The following is an 11,213-nucleotide window of genomic DNA, read 5'->3' on the forward strand; positions in this document are numbered from 1 at the left end:
CGTATTGCACATCACACAACATTTTACTGCAGAATTGGACATCTGTGCGCAATAATAGTATCAGGCTGCAATAAAACTATTATTTGTGTTGTGCATATCATGTGATCTGACCCTCGCCAATTTCTGTATCCTGCATTGAATTCGTGTGTCAGTTATTGATGGTGCTGTAGCCTACTGCTGTTGATAGGTGTCGCTTATTGTACATCTTTAATGTAAAATTTTTAAATTCATTTTTTTATTTCTCTTAGATGTAGCTTATAATTATTTCTGAAAAGGACACTACCGGTGTGTCATGTCAAAAACATTGGATTTAGCAGTTTTTTCATGTTTTTTTTTTGTGTTTAATGTTAAGTCCATTAACGTTACTGAGTGTTGTATGTATCTGGTACAAAGCCAAGCTCTCTACCAAGGCTCACACATGACATCTTGTTAAAACATAATCAAGTTAATCATCTGACCAATCCTCACCTTTCTTCATTAACTTTTGCATTCACCACATCATGCCCAGCACTTGCAAAGGTGAACGAGAGAAATCACTTTTTTGACTTCGGCTCTGGTCCTGCTCCGAAAGTATTTTCCGGCTCCTGCTCTAACTCCAAAATTCATTTTGAAGTGAAATAAGCGTGAAACTACCTATGTCAATTAAATACCGGTAGTTGTTCAAAAACACAAAAAAAACACCCGGGCTTTTGCCTGGGTTTTTCGCAAACCTGCTTTTGCTACACTATGCCCCCCCCCCCCCAGACGGGACAATAACTAACTATATGATTCAATTTAGGGTGCTTTTAGCAGAACAATTTTGCACGTAAAGCATTAATTACCACTTTGGGCCCCTAATTTCCTCGAAAAGCATTCGATTACCTTTCTGAGCCCTTTTGCTAGATTACGGGCACCCCAGGACTAAAGAATAACAACTTTTATGCTTGAAATCAGTCGTTTAAGATGGTTTTAACCAAACATTTTTGCGCGTAAACTATAAAACCACAATTTCGGGCCCCCCACAAACACAGGCCTGGGCCCTCAAGGGTACGCCGTACCCTCCGACCTCCGTACCCCCTCTTATAGGCCCTGGGCCAGTGTTGTACGCGCCAATGAAATAAATTGACGGCGTCAGCGTCAGCGTGAATTGCCTAAAAACTTCAGGCTACGGCGTAAAGTAGCCTACTGCGTCAGCTCTCAAAAAAATTGACAGCGTCAGCATCAGCGCTAATTTCTTACGCTATGTTAGCCAGGGTCTGACCAAATGGAAGTATTTCAACTAAGTTTAGGCTAACAATAGCTATGAATAAAGAGCAGGTATTAGGCTATGTTTTGAGACTACATTGTAACCAGTGATGGGCATTATCGACGATAATTTATCGGCGATAATTATCGGCGATAATTTTTTATCGCTTATCGTTATCGCTCAATTATTTTTTCAGTTATCGTTTATCGTTATCGCCAAAGGCAATATTTGATTATCGCCGATAATTAATCGCCGATAAATTTTATTTCGGATCAACGCACAAGTGGAAAGACCATGAAAAGTAATATTTTTACTAGCCACTTAGTTAATGAAACTAAAATTAAAACCAGTTCTTCTTCAGTGCCTGAAGTGTGTATGCACAGGTCGTTGTCAGGGGAGGGGGCACGCCTCCTGCAGCGACGGCTCTGACAACACAATAATTTTTAGAGTTGCAAATTGCAATGCAATGAAATGCATGCAACAAGTCTCTTGTTGTTTTGCTGCAATCGGCAATCGCGAGTGAATTTTACAATTAAAATGTAAGCGCACAGGCGGTACAGGTTCCTTTGAAGCGAAGCGACAGAAATTGACAAGTGGTTTGTGAAAATGTCGCAATACGAGGCCGCTTTTACATCGGAAACATGGTCTTTCGCGCCACCTCACGTTCAACTATTTTATTCTTGTGTTTTCTTTTTTTGTTGGAAGTGTTAGTTTTTAGTAATTGTCGTAAAAAAATAAAATCTCTCTCGTCAAAGCATGAAACTTACTGTTTTAAGTGCATTAAATCTTTAGATGAGTAGATTAACTAAAATTGCAAGAACTTGCCTTGAGACGTGCGGTTACGTCACAAACTCAGTTTAAAAGACAAAATTCACACACAATAACAACACAAGATCGGCTATAGACTGTAAGATCGATTTTTTTCTAGCTTGGCGATATAACTTTAATCCAAAAATAATAACCAAATGCGTAAGTGCCATTTAACTTAAAAAGTTAACCCATTTGTGCCCAAAGTGAAAGTAGGCCTACTTAAAAAAAAATTCGGAAAATTTAAATGTTGCATAGGCTAATTATGACCTAAAAAACATATCACAATTATTTTTTTCCTAATTGTGTTTGTACTTTTTGAGAAAAAGGCTGTCCTATATATAAGACGCTAGGCAAATCTATTATCAAATTTCACAAGCTTGATGGATTTCACAGTGTATGCACATTTTTACTACCAATAACGCTTAAGATTACTGATAAATTTTCAAGCATTTTGCGTTTTTTGGAATTTTTTCAATTATTGCTGACTTTGCTGTAAACAGCCCTGCAGAAAGCAAAATACAAAGTTTGGAACGTTTTATGATATTTTCATTTGATTTAATTATTTTGCCTACTGCACGTAAGCGGCAGTGTAACTCAATTGATAAAAGCATCCAACTGGTATCTGAAGGTATAATTATAAGCACGGCGGTTACCTCAGTGGTTTGATTCTGGATCAAGAGGTTGAAGATTCGATACCTACTGCCGCTTTTGCGATTGTATTCATGCATAACTTACAAAAAGTTTTGTCCCTTTACAGTATATTATGTTCGATTTTTCGTCATGTTGATGAAAACAGTTCGTGCTGCATGGGATGGGGCAGCGCTAATCAAAAAAAAAAGAATTATCGTTATCGGACATTATCGGCGATAATTTATCGTTTATCGTTATCGCTTAACTTTTTTTTGATTTATCGTTTATCGTTATCGCTTTAGGCATTTTTCGTTTATCGATTATCGTTATCGCTTAACTGAAAAATGAGTTATCGCGCCCAACACTGATTGTAACTAGCTGCTTAGCATCCGTTGTTCGTGCTACCATGTCCAGACCAGAGGCGGTTTTGATCTGGCATCAGCATTTTCTGTTCACGCCCGACCATGCCCGGTTAAAATACGATCAGAACCAGATTAAGTGGCTGTCTGGAATACGGTAGTTATTTCCTTGTAGAAACTAGAAACACAAGCATTTCAAAACGTTTGTCTGACAGTCTGCTGCGTTTGGGACGCATAATGTCCTTTCCAAGTGAAAACATGTGTTCCACAGCAGCGCTGGATGGTATTGGTGTGTTTTATTTCAAAAACAAGTCTTGAAAACGTTCACTCGGAAATGCATCACTGTTCCAAGCGTGCTGTGATGGTTCAGCATATTATATAAATCTTTTAACAAGGTCCACTGCAACAAAATCGCTCTTTTCAGGGACATAGAGCTCTTGAAAAAAAGTTTCTTCAACCTCCGACATTCATTGATTTTTCGCTTTCTCTCTCTGATCCCTCGTTCTCGATACTGCTCACGATATGAGTGACTGATCACCATTTGGCGAACTTCTTCCGCTTGTATTCCAGGTAGCCATTCCAACCAACACGAAAGACGGTAATTTTGTTGAGTTGCGCTGGCCAAAATACATTGTGAAACGATGCTATCCCTTCCGTCAATTAAAAAAAAATGACGGCGCTAGCCTCAGCGTCAACAAAACGTTGACGCTGTCAAATTGACGGCGTCAACGTACAACACTGACAATGACAAACAAAATAAAAGTAAAACATCTTGCAAAAATCCAATTATACCCAGATATCATCTTGCGGAAATCAAACGTACTTTGATATAAAGTCACGTCGATAGAGCGATAATTATAACACCCCAGCCAGAAATCAGCCACTTCCACACCGACCCAACGTCTGTAGAGGTTGAATCAATGTAAAAAATGACAGTCTCCGCTAGCTGGGATGTAGCCTATTGTAGGCTAGTGGCATGTCACAGTAGGCTATAGCCTAATACAAGAAGTTTGAAATTTATGTTTTACGCGTTAAACCAAAATAGAAAAAGTAATCCAATTCGGCATATTATGTTGAAAAAAATAGGAGACAAACAATGGTATGACGATCCAGTCCAAGATAGCCTATTGATATTGTTACGGACAATCGTTCCCCAAATCAAACGTCACATAAAACCGTTGAAGTCTAGTTAACCTATCGTCTTACGTCATGGAATATTGCTAAAAAATGAGCAGAGATTTCAGCATTCTTTTGAAACACCTGTGAACTATTTCATTATCTTAAATCTTGAATTACGAAATGTTGCATAAGCCTTTAAATTTACCTTGTGCTGGAATGAATACTATCGACTATACAATACTATCGACTATTACGTCACAGATGCAAGTTATGTGGTTTTAAATATCCCAAGTCAGTTTCGTCATTTTAGAATTGTCGCTGGAAAGGTTGGTCGAATATTAAAACTGTTTTGCTTGTGCTTACCAACTAGACGAAATTTCGTCTTTTATCCCAGAAATCTGTATTGTGGTGACAAGTTTTCTACTGCGAAGTGCATACGCGTTGCACTAATTTTTAACAGCCCATGTTGCTGAGTTTTTCTTGAAATACAATTCGTGAAGAAGCTTTCAAAAGTGTGTTTTGCTGGTTGTTATCGCACAGGCTTCAGACGAAAGGATTCGGGAATTTTATTTTACAACTTTCCCACGGAGATATTATGGTTTTCCGCCGTGACCAGATATAAAACAGCTGGTAGGAGCCGGGCACGTATGGTCACTGCTTCACGAAAATATGTCGATTGGTCGAAGAGGATGAAAAAAATTCTGTTTACTTACTTCTCTCAGATTCGGAATCACAAATCTAGACAACATGTGTGTTCAAGGTAAGTTAATGGACGACGAGGCCCAAGTTGCAAGTCGCGATTTTGGGAATTGAACGCTCTTCACTACAAACTTCATCGTAAGTTTACTTTAAATATAGAATTTCCAGGCATTGCATCCTTTGGATCCGTAGTTGGGCTTCTCTCTTGCAGGGGCGTGGATTTTTTTCTTATTCTTTTAATTGCCTGTCCTACACAGTTAGCCTACACCAGTATTTTTGTATAGGCTATTATTCATGCAAATTTGCAATTTGGGTAGAGAGGTAACTTTTTTACACCATAAACAGACATAACTCAGCAACAACACTACATTTAACATTATATAAACAAAAACAATAAGCTAACCTTTTCGGCTAGTCATTGCCAACAGCCCTTTTCAAGCCTATAGGCAATAAGAAAAATATTTTTAAAAGAAATGCTAAAGAATTCTTCTTTCGTATAAGAGGTTGGTTTTTAGACTGCGTTTCATTGGGGTCAAATGTCCGGGCATGCTTTGAGCAGCCACTTGATCTTAGAGTCTTCCAGCGTTTAGCCTACAGACCAACTACCTTGGTGGAGTAAAAGCCGGACAGTGGTAGAGGATGTGATCTGCTGTCTGTTCCTCTGCACCACAGTTGCATGCCGCAGATGTTTGTAGGTCCTATTTGTGCATCAAGGATGCGAAGCGCCCAACACCCGTGCGGAGGCGATTCAGCCTTGCTCGCATAATGCGAGTTCGACATAGGCTACATTGGTATGATCACACGACATTTGGTGACAAGAGTGGGAGAGCATTTGAATTTAGCTAATTTTAATAAAAACAGTGCAATTAAAGATCACATTAAAAACTGTCAATCGTGTTCAAACAATAAACCCTCATTGGAGTCCTTCAAAATTGTTCGTAGCCTAATGCGGGGTTCACACTGAGCTTGTCTAGCATTTAGCATATAGCGGGTGGGCGTATTTTCATGTCTGGCTTGTTTCGGCTTTATGATTTGCGCTGACATGTTCACATTGGTTTCCATAGAAATAAGACGTTAAGCGTGTGGAAGCCATTGAGTGAGTAAGCTTGTTCATATATCCGTTGACAAACTTTCAAAGTTATAACAAAGCCCGACATTGCATTTAAATCCGCTCGGATGCTTCGTCAACAAGAAAATTTGGTATTTTTTTTTGAAAAGTAGCCTATGCAAGACTACTTGCAAATAACAATGAAGTGTTTCTTCTGGCATAGACCTGGACTACTTTAAAAAAAGTTTGTTTATTGTTCTTTACAAGTAGGCCTACTTCACTTCCTGGCTGATTAACCAACAAAACAAACTGAAGACGGTAGCCTACGGTATTTTTAATAAATTTTTCACAAAACATTTAGATGGTTGGTGCACCCATATTTCAAAGAAGGGATGACCTGGGTCCTGGGAGAACAAAATTTTGTGACATAATGGAGGAATGCTTCCATCGTTACCGTAGTTTAGAATGAGTAGTAGTAGGTACCTTAGATGATCTGCTTTCTTGACAAAACGTGTCAGCTCCGCTTTGTCGCTTCTACCCTTTTTTGGACCTCTGCTATGTTTGCCATATATTAACTTATATGGTCAGAATAAAAACAAATTGCAAGCGCAGGTTACTTTTATTTCAGCGATGTTAGAAAATACAATTGGTGGACCAAGTGGACCATTTGTGAAATTTCATTTGGAATCTTGTGTTAACTTCCCCGCTTCTCTTACAACTTTTATGGTTTGCCCTTAACCAAGACGGTCTTGCCTTAACATATCTCCGCATCACAACTGTCCAAAAAGTACAGGCTGTGGCTGACATCAGATGCTCTGCAAACATCAACAGTCATGTAAGACTGGCAATATAGGCTACAGCTACACGCGTCGGGCTCTTAATTCTTTGCTCTAAAAACTACCAAACCAAGCACGGATGTACCAAAGCAAGCAACTACGGTGTACCAGTATATTGTATTATTATAATAAGGCTTCGAAGTTGAGGAAAACGAAAATTGACGATAACTACAACGTAAAAAAACGAAAAATCAAGCCGCAGATAGTGTAGCTACATTCATATCTACAATGGGCAAATAGGCCTAGCATAAGGCTTAGGCATATGATGAAACCAAGACCTGAACATACACTGCAATATTGAATCCTTTGAAAAAGAACCTACACCAATCATCTTAAACTTACTCTACTCTAACGACTAGAAATATTCATAATAATGATAAGTGATATCAATCATACCAGTGGCAGTAAACGTTCTAAGTCTAAACACTGATTGAACCAAGTAACACAACGAACGATTACTATAGCAAGAAATAATCTAATCTGGTATAAGCATGAAAATGACGGTACAGTGCATATATGTAAGTCCACACATCATTGTGAATGCACAGTCCACACATTTGCAGACAATAAGCACTTTATCAGCCACACATATCAAAGTTAACTAGATATACAAATTCAAATAATTGCAAACAATATACAGAACAACATATGTAATGTAACCAGGGCTGTGGAATCGGAGGAATTTTGGCGTATCCGGAATGGAGTAATTTAAAAGGCTCACTCCGACTTGATACAAAATAACGAAAAACAAAATTTTTGTTTAGACTCTTTTTAAAAGAATATAATTTCTTGTTCGCCGTATTTGGGTCTAAAACTTCACCCGAAAATAGAAGTGCTTGTTTTTGTTAAATTTGTAAAAGTCGCTGTATCAATTTCGATCATAACTTTGATGAAATTAAATTTTACAAAAATGGAAAACGATAAAAATTATAAAAAAAATGGAAACTCTGAAGCCGGAGTTGGCTAGTTATAAAACGAGGAGTCGCATATTTTTCGCAAGACTCCACAGCCCTCCCAGACAGCCACTTTATCTGGTCCAAATCTTTACCAATTTGGGTACGATTTTGGCCAAATAGAGTGGCTGTCTGGGTTGCATATAATAGCTTCTTTACGATGTTCAAATAATCTCAAATGAACTGAATAACGTCAGTGCAAACCATATTGTCTAAGCCAAGGCTTACTTCAAATTACTACAATACATACAATACAATTTTAGTGCCAAACTCCCCTCCAATCTTTTATCACTTTTCAAACCAGTCACATTGCAATTTGCAACAAACTGATGGCAAGCAGGGTGATCATTTGATCAAGAAGAAAAACACAATTAATTTGATTTTCACGTGCGCTCACATATCGTGACAGATTATGTAGTGTTCTAAACTAATCATTATAAGTTACTCGTAAACGATTAAAACAAAAAAGACGATATTTATGCAACAGTTACAAAGCATAAAAAGACGTACAGTATGAGTAAAACAGAGTATGGTTAACAGTCGTTGAACATTTATAAAATAGCGATTTTCATTTGTTGGCAATGCAGCAAAGTGAGCGCATTTGCCGCAAAATATCCAGTTCATTAGACAAACAGTTACATGTATATTGTATACACACCTAAACACTTAACCGACCCAACAAAGAGAAATTTCTCAGGCTCAAGCGAGTGTGATTCAAGAAAGTTTGAAATGTTGAGAAAATAACACCCAAAAGATTTTTTACAATTACAAACAATGCCATGTCTGGAGGCATAACCGATTAACCGACACAGTAGTTTAGAAGATATTTGTTTGGGACCATGTAAACTGGGGGAAGAGTAACAAATATCACCTGCAAACTTTATGTGATTAACACAAATATTAAAAAATCCGACAAGACAAGTTAAATCACACTTATGTGCTTTTCTGTTGAATGGTGCATACATACTAAACACTGTGTGACATGCACATATCAGAGGCGTGTTTGTCAAATTCAAAGTTTGGCGTGGTTAATCAATTGACCAAACAATGCTTCTTCATCTGTATTGTATGTAGCAGTAGACAGTGCTGTCCCTATTGCTGACGAGTTTTCTTTTAACATGGAGAGCAAACATTCCTGAAAAAAAATATAAGTTATGATGCAGGCCGCATAAAAAAGAACCACAAAAAAGTACTGAAGTTCCTTGATTTATGTCAAAAACCTTCAACACTTAAATAACAATATATAAATAACACGCTTGGTCGACCTTGGATGTAAACGTTTGTACAGTATATATGTATACCTAATTATGTATACCTAATACAATTAATTTTATGTATATTATGTATACCTGTATACCTAATACAGTATATACTGTATGTATACCTACCTAACAGTATACCTAATTTGAAGATATTTAATATTTTTAATATCAAGGACAAGAGACACAATTAGCTCGACATCTGTTATAGTTCTTACAATGCAATGCTTTTTCATGTCCTGATGTTACTTGCATTATCCGCTTATCAGACAAGACAAAAATTTTCTTTTTCTTACTTGTATTTTATTTTTGTGTGAACTTTTTGGTCTTTCTTAAATACCCCCAGCAGGACTCTCACATCATCACCTTGCATTTTCTGATTCTAGGTAATAATTACCCCTCAGTGAAGTCTTCAAAGGAATTTATGCTTTAAGACAGAAAGTCATTACAAATTTATGCTTTCACAGTCTCACTGAACTTGTCATCCAGGTCTTTCAGTTCTACAGCTGCAAATAAAATAAGCATTTGTAATTAACTTTTACTAATTTTAAGCATGAAATTTCTTAATTTTAGCAGATGAATCTCCACAATAATTAATATATTTAGTAACAAGAAGAGATTCTATTTGAATAAGGACATTCTGATGATCCTCCTTTAGGTAAAACAGGCTGTCAAGGATTTAGATAGTAATAACTATATTTGATTTATATTTGGTAACATAACATGTATATATAAAGGAAAAGTTTTGTTTTGAAGGTAACCAACAGCTCCACCACAATCAGATTTTGCATTCATATAGCTCATGCGCTTGCACTTAAGAGTAATTGTCATTGCATATATTCAGCTTCACAGTGACATTGTTGAAACAATACTATAAAGTCACTCACTAAGTATAACCACACTCTCTACTTCATACTTTGTGAAGATTCTTCCATTAAAAGCAAGAAATTGAAAGCATTTCCAACAAAGCTGTTGTGATCTTTCTTGTGCAAGTTTTGTGAAAAATATCCATTTAAAAGACTTATCTGCACAGGACTTACACAAACAACTTTTCAATTTCTGTAATTTTAGGTATGGTATTAATTATTTTCTCCCATATCATCATTTTAGAAACTAAAATCCTCACTCACAACATAGTTGTAGTATCTGTGAGCTTACAGTAACAGTACTTATTCGAAGTGATTATATTTACAGTACTAGTGTTACCAGATAAGAAATTTTTCCATAATTTAGTAAAGTTTAAAGTAGTTGAAGACAAAACCGTGGATCACCATGGTTGCAATCAAAAAGCATTGTTTTGTAAAAAGTGTTGCCAAGGATAGGTTTAAGCTAAGAGTTTTGCCCAAGATTTCAAAATCTCATAAATCACAAGTTTTTGTCTTCAGCTACTTTAAACTTTACTAAATTATGGAAAAATTTCTTATCTGGTAACACTAGTGCTGTAAATATAGCCACGCCTTTACTTCGTATTGCTAATTTCAATCCATGTGTTTATTCATCATCAACATCCCTGATCATCAAATACATAAATAAAACAACATAAAGTTTGTTTAGATAGCTCAGTTGCTACCCTGTAAATAAGCATTACGTACAGTCGTACACCTGAGATTAGTATGATGACACAAAAGCAGTAAAACACACAGTGAAAAACCAAAACATTACAGTTTACAAAAATATGAACAACACATGTTTTCACACTAGAACTAGATTTCTCTTCAGCTCACTGACATCAGCAACAGCAGAAACGTTTTTTTACCATGTCAGCAACGTTTTCTACCTACCGTAAGTTGTTTTGTTATCAATCATTATTTAATATTTTTTAAGTCAGAATATAAATTAATAATTACCCGGATGGCCTATATCTTTTTTCATTTCTTTCCGTAGCTTTTTCTTCAACTTCCTACCGGTAGTTCCTATCTTTGTATCTATTATGCTTTTCATCGTACAGGGCAGCAACATTTTAAGTTCTACCAGTTTTTTATTTAATTGTATATATGTTTTATTTTTTAATTGAAGCAATATTAACTGCAATATAAAAAAATTAATACCACTTGATCATATACCATTGACATAGCCTAGTCTATGTCATGACTTAGGTTTGTTTGTTAAAGTAGGTACCATACTAAATTTTACTTTTAAATCATAGACCTAGCCTATATCGAATACCGGTACATTGTGTTATACCGGTACGGTACTGCCCTGTATTGTAGCAGGCCAAGTCAAATATAGCCACTCGGCCTTCATAGATTTAGGGCTAATAAAACAGCATAGCCTA

At 36.6% G+C, this 11,213-nt stretch overlaps 1 long non-coding RNA gene across 1 annotated transcript; it reads right to left on the reverse strand.

Annotated features, from left to right (window-relative positions):
- Nucleotides 1–6,832: 6,832 nt before the first annotated feature.
- LOC145784494 (uncharacterized) lies at nt 6,833–10,958 on the reverse strand. The gene is made up of 4 exons (XR_014291006.1): nt 10,786–10,958; nt 9,855–9,997; nt 9,235–9,444; nt 6,833–8,814 (listed from the first exon to the last, which is right to left on the reverse strand). It is a non-coding gene; the product is annotated as an uncharacterized LOC145784494 (long non-coding RNA).
- Nucleotides 10,959–11,213: the final 255 nt, after the last annotated feature.

Source organism: Aplidium turbinatum, chromosome 15 (genome assembly GCF_918807975.1).
Source record: "Aplidium turbinatum chromosome 15, kaAplTurb1.1, whole genome shotgun sequence".
Taxonomy (NCBI): domain Eukaryota; kingdom Metazoa; phylum Chordata; class Ascidiacea; order Aplousobranchia; family Polyclinidae; genus Aplidium; species Aplidium turbinatum.